General features: G+C 39.5%; 1 pseudogene; it reads right to left on the bottom strand.

The window, feature by feature from the left end:
• Positions 1 to 277: 277 nt before the first annotated feature.
• Positions 278 to 1,723, bottom strand: LOC134203208 (octopamine receptor-like; annotated as a pseudogene).
• Positions 1,724 to 8,284: the final 6,561 nt, after the last annotated feature.

Here is an 8,284-nt window from a genome sequence, read left to right as displayed (position 1 = left end):
AACTCAGCCATCTTGGATGTTTGTATGGAATTTATGCTCGTTTTTTTATGTTTTGCACTGAAAATGTATGTTTCCGCGCTGGTTATTCTATCTACTGACGAAGTCGGATAACCTGTACATAAAAAATCTTGGGCTTATGCCATACTAGTGCGAAAGAAGGAATCCTTTTTCCATCATCACCAATCGCGGTAAGTCTTGCGTCCAAACGCCAAACGGCCCCATGCAGGTTCGGCATAAATAATTGACTCATCCGTCGGGTTTCCCTAACAGTGTAAACATTTATTTTCCGCTCTAACACACGACGACATCACAAGTTTCGTAAAATTCGCTACAAAGGTACGTTGATAGAAAAATAGTTGTGCAACATTGAGCCCCACTTCGGTAAAACGGGAAGCGTTCCTATATTTTGGCCTTGTGCTACACTAAACGGCTACCGTACGAGTAACAGTCGCACAGTGCTGCTAGCTACTGGGTTGCCACGTTGGTTTCGTTCCATATCGGCAGAGCAGCACTTTCTTGAAGGCATCCCGGAATGCCTTGTTGAAAAATCGTGTAGAAAATCGGGTTGACCATGCTACTGGCGTACCCGAGCCAGGTAACGAATTCGAACACCCAGTGGTTGATGCTGTCCTCGCACTCCTTGCACACGCTCGGCAGCAGATTCAGCACGAAGAACGGAGCCCACAGTATCACAAAGGTGAAGAACACCACCCCCAGCACCTTGGTCGCTTTCTGCTCCAAGAGAATTATGCGCCCATGCCTCGAGGAGTTCCGTGAAATGACGCTAGAGTTTCTCGAGTGATGGGACCGAATGGTGGCTTGCCTCTGGATTAGACACGGTGACGAACTGTTCTTCTTTGGTGCTCCAGAAACAACGATTGACGGCGTACTTTCGTTATGATGCCTTAGCGTAGCTGATCGACGCAAAGAAGCGCTAGCGACGTTTGGCTTCGTCGGAGTCAACAGCAGCGATGTACGAGCTCCTCCGAAACTGGACCCTCGTCTTTGATGCCGACGGGAGTCCCACGTCACCACTGACACACTTTTCAGGTGATTGCTCTTCTTGTTTGGAGACACCACGGACGATGCCGGTAGAGTTGACAGACTACTCGAAGTCGATCTCGTAGGCTGCGAGGAGATTGAAATATTGCTGTAGATCTGGGTATCGAAGTTCGAGATTGAGCTAAAATTGGAGGTGGTTTTGACAATCTTAATCTCGGCAGGTCTAATTCCCTCGAATTGCTGCTTGCTGCAACTTTCGCCAAAATATGGACACTTGCACGGTGGTGGCAGCTTGAGCGGATTCAACGACGTTCCTTCGCTATTTTCGCTATAGCTACGACTGCTGTCGTCATTCTCCGTCATTGCCTGGGTGACCTCATCGTCGGTGTGTCTGCGCGAGGCTTCTTTGCAACGTTTCAGTGCCTCCTGGAGGAAGAACTCGTCGACTGTGATGTCGGCGTCGAAGCCCTCCGGTGGAACCAACGCGAAGGGAAGACTCTTGAAACGTTTGCGCACCGCTATCGAGGGTGGCGTTGTCGAGTTGCGTCGGTTGATCCACGCGGATGTTGAACTGCGCCGTTTCTTCAGTGGTGGTGGTGGTTTTGCTGCCATGCAAACGGACTTTTTCCTGAAATGGGAGTAGAAAGGAAGGGGAATGTTATGGTAATGTTATAGATATTCAATTCGAGCAGTAGGTAGATGTTATAAAAAGCTATCACGAATTCCGTACTGTCTCTGAAGATGGTTTTGGTCACAACATTAGAAACTTCGATCAAATCAATCAATTTTTAGATTTTGTGAGAATCATCATGTTGTACGTGCGGTGCAAATGCAATACATACGGAATGTTTTTCGAAACCCGGTTTCTCGGTGAAAATTTTCATGTATGAACATTCTCCCGAGAAACATGCTTGTCATAAGTAGGTTTCTGTTACTCATATAGAACTAAAATCAGTCATATTCAAGTTGCAGCAACCAAATCTAACTTAAGTGTGAAATTGATATCCAATATTTCAATTTCATCTATGATATTGGATATGAATTTTATTCTACTTTGATTCTGCACGATTTTGCCAAACCTCATTTATTTTAGATAGACAAATACTTTGAGCCGTCGATACTGTAGATCATTCTATTGGATGAGGTTTTGGGAAGTTTCGATAACAACCGCAGGAACAATTGTTGCACAGTTGCAAATATAATAATTGACCATTAACAGACATAGAATTATTGTTAGTGTTGTCTCGTCTTTTTATTATTTTGTAATTAACAGTCCTGTAAATATAGTTTTGTAAATCAATGCACTCTTAATTTTGATAATAAGTCGGGTTGAAAGATTATTGCTCTAAAGCTTAGGACTGTTTTGGCATTTAAATGGACTCAAGGTGTGGCAATTACTCAGACACGGATCCAGGATACCCATCGATGTTGGGACACCCACCACTACAAATCATGTACAGTCCACTTTTAACGAAACAGGACCGGATCGCGACATATTATTTTCCTATTCTCACTTCTAGACCAACATTTGAAAAGGGCGTAACAGCCAAAATTTATTTTTATCTGATTCTTTGTCTTTTTTTACAAGGGAGAATGCATTTACACACTAACCCAGCACACGTGCATTGTAGTTGCCAAACTACCACACGGAAGTGTACTGGAGTGTCGGATCTCGACCGTACCGGTAATACCGACTAAACTCCCTTGGCTCCGCCATCCTTTCCCCAGGAACTACCGCGCAGTACTACTTCTGGGGGATGGCAGTACTTAACGTACTCGCTCATTCTCGCTCACACAGGCACCCGTCCCATGCGAGTCTTACTTGGGTGCTCACTCTATTGCACCCTCAAACACACCCTACATACTCTGTTGCACCTCTGTCATGCCGTGTGGGTCTAACTTGTGTGCCCACCCTTCTCATGCAATGTGAGTCTGCTCACCTCTTTCATTCAGTTCTTGCTGACACATACTACTCTAGTCATTCGACCTAACACTCGCTCTGGCATCCCTTGTGGGACATTTCACTTAGGTTCCCACTTCTGACATACCATGTGAGTCTGACTCACCTCGCTCAACTCAAACATACCGTGTGAGACTGATTTGTATGCTCATTCCTTTCGTACCGTGTGAGACTGACTTGGATGCTCACCCACACTCCTCTGCCACGCCGCGGGGTATCAGTAGTCATAGGAACCAACATTCCTGCGCTACTCCCAGCGCGGCGTGTGCAGTCCATACATACACCTATTCATTCACACTTCTGCCATGCTTCGAGGTGACGATCTCGGTTGCCACCCGCTGCGCCAATACCTCTGCATGGGCAGACCATTCACACACTTTGATTCTTTGTCCACATATATGTATATGTAAGCCTTCCAAATAAAATTTAGATTAAAAAAATATGTATACGTAGACGAGGAATCAGAAGGAATAAATTTTGGCTGTTGCTCCCTTTTGAAATGTTGGTCTAGTCTTCACTTAACTTAACCGCTACTGTGCCGAGATCTACTGTAAAATTCTGCTGTATAGAATCCATAACAGAATCTATTTTTAGATTTCCAATTACCTAATTATTGTTGTCGTTGCCAGTCCAGTAAATATGAAATTTTCACAAATAATGCAAAAGTTCCAAACACAATTAAGAATTTTCCACAAAACAAAAATATAGTATACTATAAATATATATATATATATATATATATATATATATATATATATATATATATATATATATTTTTTTTTTTTTTTGGTCTTTGGTTGGTAATATATTTTTAGAAGCAAAAACTGCAATTTTAAAAGCTTCGCATAAAGAAATCAAAATGCTCCACGAAAAAAATGCAAAATTTTCATAAATAAATCAATATTAGCAATAAACAGTTACAAACTTTCAAAAATAACTATTTTTCATTGTAATTAAAATCTTTCTGATGAAAACAACATCAATAAAGAGCAATAAAAAGTATGAGAATTTCCATAAAGAAATATAAAAAGCAATAAAACTAAGCATTTTCCCACCCCTTATTCAAAAGCTTGAAAACTTAATTGAAAATTTTATCAGATTTATTGCCTTTATGTATTTTTTTTAATGAAAATCTCTTTATTGTTGTATTGCTCTTTATTGATTATTTCGCGGAAAGGTTTTTAATTTTTAGGGGAAAAAAAATTATTTCGTGGAAAAAAAATGTGTTTGTTTATTGCTAATAATATTTGTTTATGGAAATTTTGTATTTCTCCCCGTGGAACCTTTTGATTTTTATATGGACAATTCTTTATTTATAAATGCAATTTTTGCTTTTATTAGTGCAATTTTTTTGTTTTGTGAAAAATCTTAACAGTTTTTTTTAAGTTTTATAACTCTCTTAAAGACCATGTTTTGCTCTGCAAGAGTGCTACAAAACAGAATAAAACCAAAATGTTACTAGGATATGGAACTGTTGTATTATTTGGGGAAATTTTAAATTTATTTATTGCTCATAACCCGATTTCTCCGTTGGAAATCTCCTATTTTTTTGAAAAATTTTCAGTGCTTCATGGACATTTAATTTTGCTGCCTTTATTAAATTACAAATTTATTCATTTAATTCCATAACTTAAATGTAACTTTGTGATACATATTCATACGATGTCATATGATATTAATTAAACAAAATGCTACAGAAATAAAGATGCATGCATTTGCTAAGTGAAAGTCGATTTATCGCCAGCACCTTCAAAAAATCTCAATGAGTTTCCGGATTGTTATAGGAAGACTTTTTCATTATTTAGTACCTTCGATTTTCCAGTAAGATAGGATTATGTATTTACTATCCGTTGTATTCAGCGGCGCAGCCTATTTTTTATGTATAAAGGTTTGAACGAACCTCTTCTTCTAATGAATTTGATTCCGGGGGGAGTTTCCGGGGATCCCAAGCGTAACGGCACCCAATGCCAAGAACACTCAGTCATGAACAACAAACATCAAACATGTACCTAGCATAAGCAAAGAAGTGTAAACCCTAATATATAAGATAGCAAGACCAATAAAGAATGTTGATCAGTAAGAAAGTAAATGGTTCATGCCCTTTTTAATCCGCAGAATCAAATTTGATACGCCTTCAATAGCTGTTCCTTTTCAGGTCATCTAAGAATTCCCTGGAGTATACCCCTTAAAGTCAATATATATAACGAAATGTATGTGTTTTTGCTCTTTTTAGAAATTAGCTTCTAGTGATTGTTTGATCTAGACATCAATTGAATGCGAGGTACTTACAGGATGCCTCTCTGCAATGACAAATAAGACAAAATAAGCCAAATAGGATTGATAGGACAAGACAAATATTACTTCGGATGATCCTCCAGCAATTCCTCCGAATATTTGTCCAAGAATTAGTTTGGATATTCCACCAGAAATTACTCCGGATACTCCTTCAGGAATTCCTCTGGAAATTCTCCGGAAGAATTCCTGAAGGAATATCCTGAGAGATTCGTGGAAAAATATCCGGAGGAATTACTGTAGGGATGTCCGGAAGAATTCCTTGAGGAATATCCGGAGGAATTCTAGGACGAAAATTCGGAAGAAGTCCTGGAGTAATATCCGATGGAATATTTGGCAGAATACTCCAAACATCCCTGAAGGAATATCCAGACGAATTTCTGAAAGAATATTCAGTGGATTTCCTAGAGATATATCCGAAGGAACTCCTGGATAAACATTCGTAGTAATATGTGGAGCAATAGCCGGAGGAACTCCTTGATGATCATCCGGAGGAATTCCTGGAGGAATATCCGGAAGACTTCCTGAAGAAATTTCTGGATGAATTCCCGGAGGAATTCCTGGTGGAATATCCGGAGAAGTTCCTGCAGGAATATTCGAAGGAATATCCAAAGAATTATTTTGACGAAGGAATTTGAGGAATATCAAGAGGAATACTTGGAGAATATTTGAACAACTTCTGGAGGAATTCCTTAGGAATATCTAGATGAACTACTGAAGAAATATCCGAAGAGATAGCAGAATAATATTCTGAGAAATTCCTGAAGGAATATCTGAGGAATATCCAAAAGAATGTCTTGAGGAATATTCTCTTGAGGAATATTCAGAGGAATTCCTGTAGGAATATCTGGACGAATTACTAGATGAATCTCCGGAATAATGCCTGGGGCAATTCTTGGAGGAATATCCGCAGGAATTCCTGGTGAAATATCCAATGGACTTCCTAGAGGATTATCCGGAAGAATTCCTGGAGGAATATCCGGAAGAGTTCATGGAGGAATATCCGGAAGAGTTCATGGAGGAATATTTGAAGGAATTCCTGGAGGAATATCTGGAAAAATGTATGAAGGTATATCTGGAAGAATGCCTGAAGGAATATTCGGAGGAGTTCCTGGAGAAATATCCGAAGAAATTCCTGGATGAATATCCGGAAGTATTCCTGGACCTATAGCTGGAGGAATATCAGGAAATTGATATATTTTTTTATTTGTTTTATTTGACTAATATGCCTTTTTTTTTATTTGTTTTATTTCACTTATTTGTTTTGTTTGACTGAAAATGCAGACTGAAAATGTATTGCGAGAGATCGGCTGGTACCTGGTGCTGGGAATTTGGTTTCATCAGTACCCGCTAAGCTGCGGTGGACGACGGAGGTCCTTCGTAGCTTAGTAGGGAAAGCACCTGTCATGCGAACTGGGGTCGTGGGATCAAACCTCACCGAAGGGGCGGTTACCCTCCAATACCTTTTCCGAACTAAATCTATCACATGTTGTACATATGCATAATCAAGTTTCAGACATAGTAATTAATTTCCACACCGGGTGGCTTAATACCCGGGCATATAGGCAATTAACTTTGAATGTACTCCAGCTGGTGTTTGTTTATGTTGATCTCCCCAATCCGTGATTGGTCGACGCTGCTGCTTTTCTCTCGCCGATCCGCTGCACGACTTCTCCATTGTTGCCAGTTTTTTTTGTTCTCCATTTACGTGACCAAATTGGAAATTGTCCTAGAGTCCTGTGACTTTTATACACCATCCAGAGTAAAAAGACACCCAAAGTAAAATTTTGAAATTCGTCCTCAAAAAGTAAAGCGACTGCCCAGTCAACATTTTTATACTTATTGCTTTTGATATAGGTCATCATATACACATAAGATATTATGTATATAATGCACCGAATCGCTAAATACCTACTAAAGTGGAGGCCTTTATACGCTAAATAAGGACTTTCTCGAGTTTTCATGATCATTTATACGACTTTAATGAATATTTGAAAAATAAATGGTAAATAAACCCTGTCTCGAACATTTGACCTCTGGAACTAAAGGCTGGTGCTCTACCCTTGCGCTACTCAGCAACTCTTGAAAAGCAGCAAAACTTTGACAATCATAATCTAGATGGAGATTTATTATTGACAAGAGCTTCAGTGTACGATATGAACTACATTGATACGATTCGGATGCCTTGTTGTTGGACGTACAAATGTGGCTTCTATCGTATATGATAACAAATTATGATTATCCTGATAATGTTCGTACATAACAACGATTGCGCATCATTCCAAACGGTTCAACCCACGTAGAAACGATTCTGAAATGTCAACATCAGTAATGTCTTTCATCGTGTTTATTTTCGAACTGTGTTTACAGCTCAATTACATTTTAGTTGTTCGATGAAATGTTAGTGCAGATATTGAGGGATAATGGCTGGCAGCACAAAATTACGGGTTACGGACAAAAGGCCGAAAGACAAAACGTCGAAAGGACAAAAGGTCGAAAGACAAAACGTCGAAAGATAAAAGGTCGAAGGGACAAATAGTCGAAAAGGACAAAAGGTCGAAAAGAACAAAAGGTCGAAAAGGACAAAAGGTCGAAACTGACAAAAGGTCGAAAGGTCGAAAGGACAAAACGTCGAACGGGACAAAAGCTCGAAAAGACAAAACTCCCAACAAGACAAAACGTCGAACAGGACAAAAGGTCGAAAGGACAAAAGGTCGAACTGAACATAATTTTGAAATTAACAAGAAACTGTAACGGAGAGAATCAATCTCGTACCAGAGCTGCCCTACACAGTTAGCAAAACTCTGCTCTTTTGTTTTTCACAATTTGCAACAATTAAATAAAATTTGTTCAATAAGTACCACTAATAGATGGATGTTTGAGTTTTTCTAAATGTCACTTGATCAAATACACCGGCGTGTATTATACAGTCCCTCAGCTACGGAATTGAGAGACAAGTCCGCATAAAACGACCCTGTGATCCTTAATCCCTGAGCAGGCAAGTTTCAACATAGTTGTTACTCAGGCAGT

This window comes from Armigeres subalbatus, unplaced genomic scaffold (assembly GCF_024139115.2).
Source record: "Armigeres subalbatus isolate Guangzhou_Male unplaced genomic scaffold, GZ_Asu_2 Contig1676, whole genome shotgun sequence".
NCBI lineage: Eukaryota > Metazoa > Arthropoda > Insecta > Diptera > Culicidae > Armigeres > Armigeres subalbatus.
Note: the sequence above shows the minus strand (reverse complement) of the source record. Positions and strands in the feature narration are given on the sequence as shown.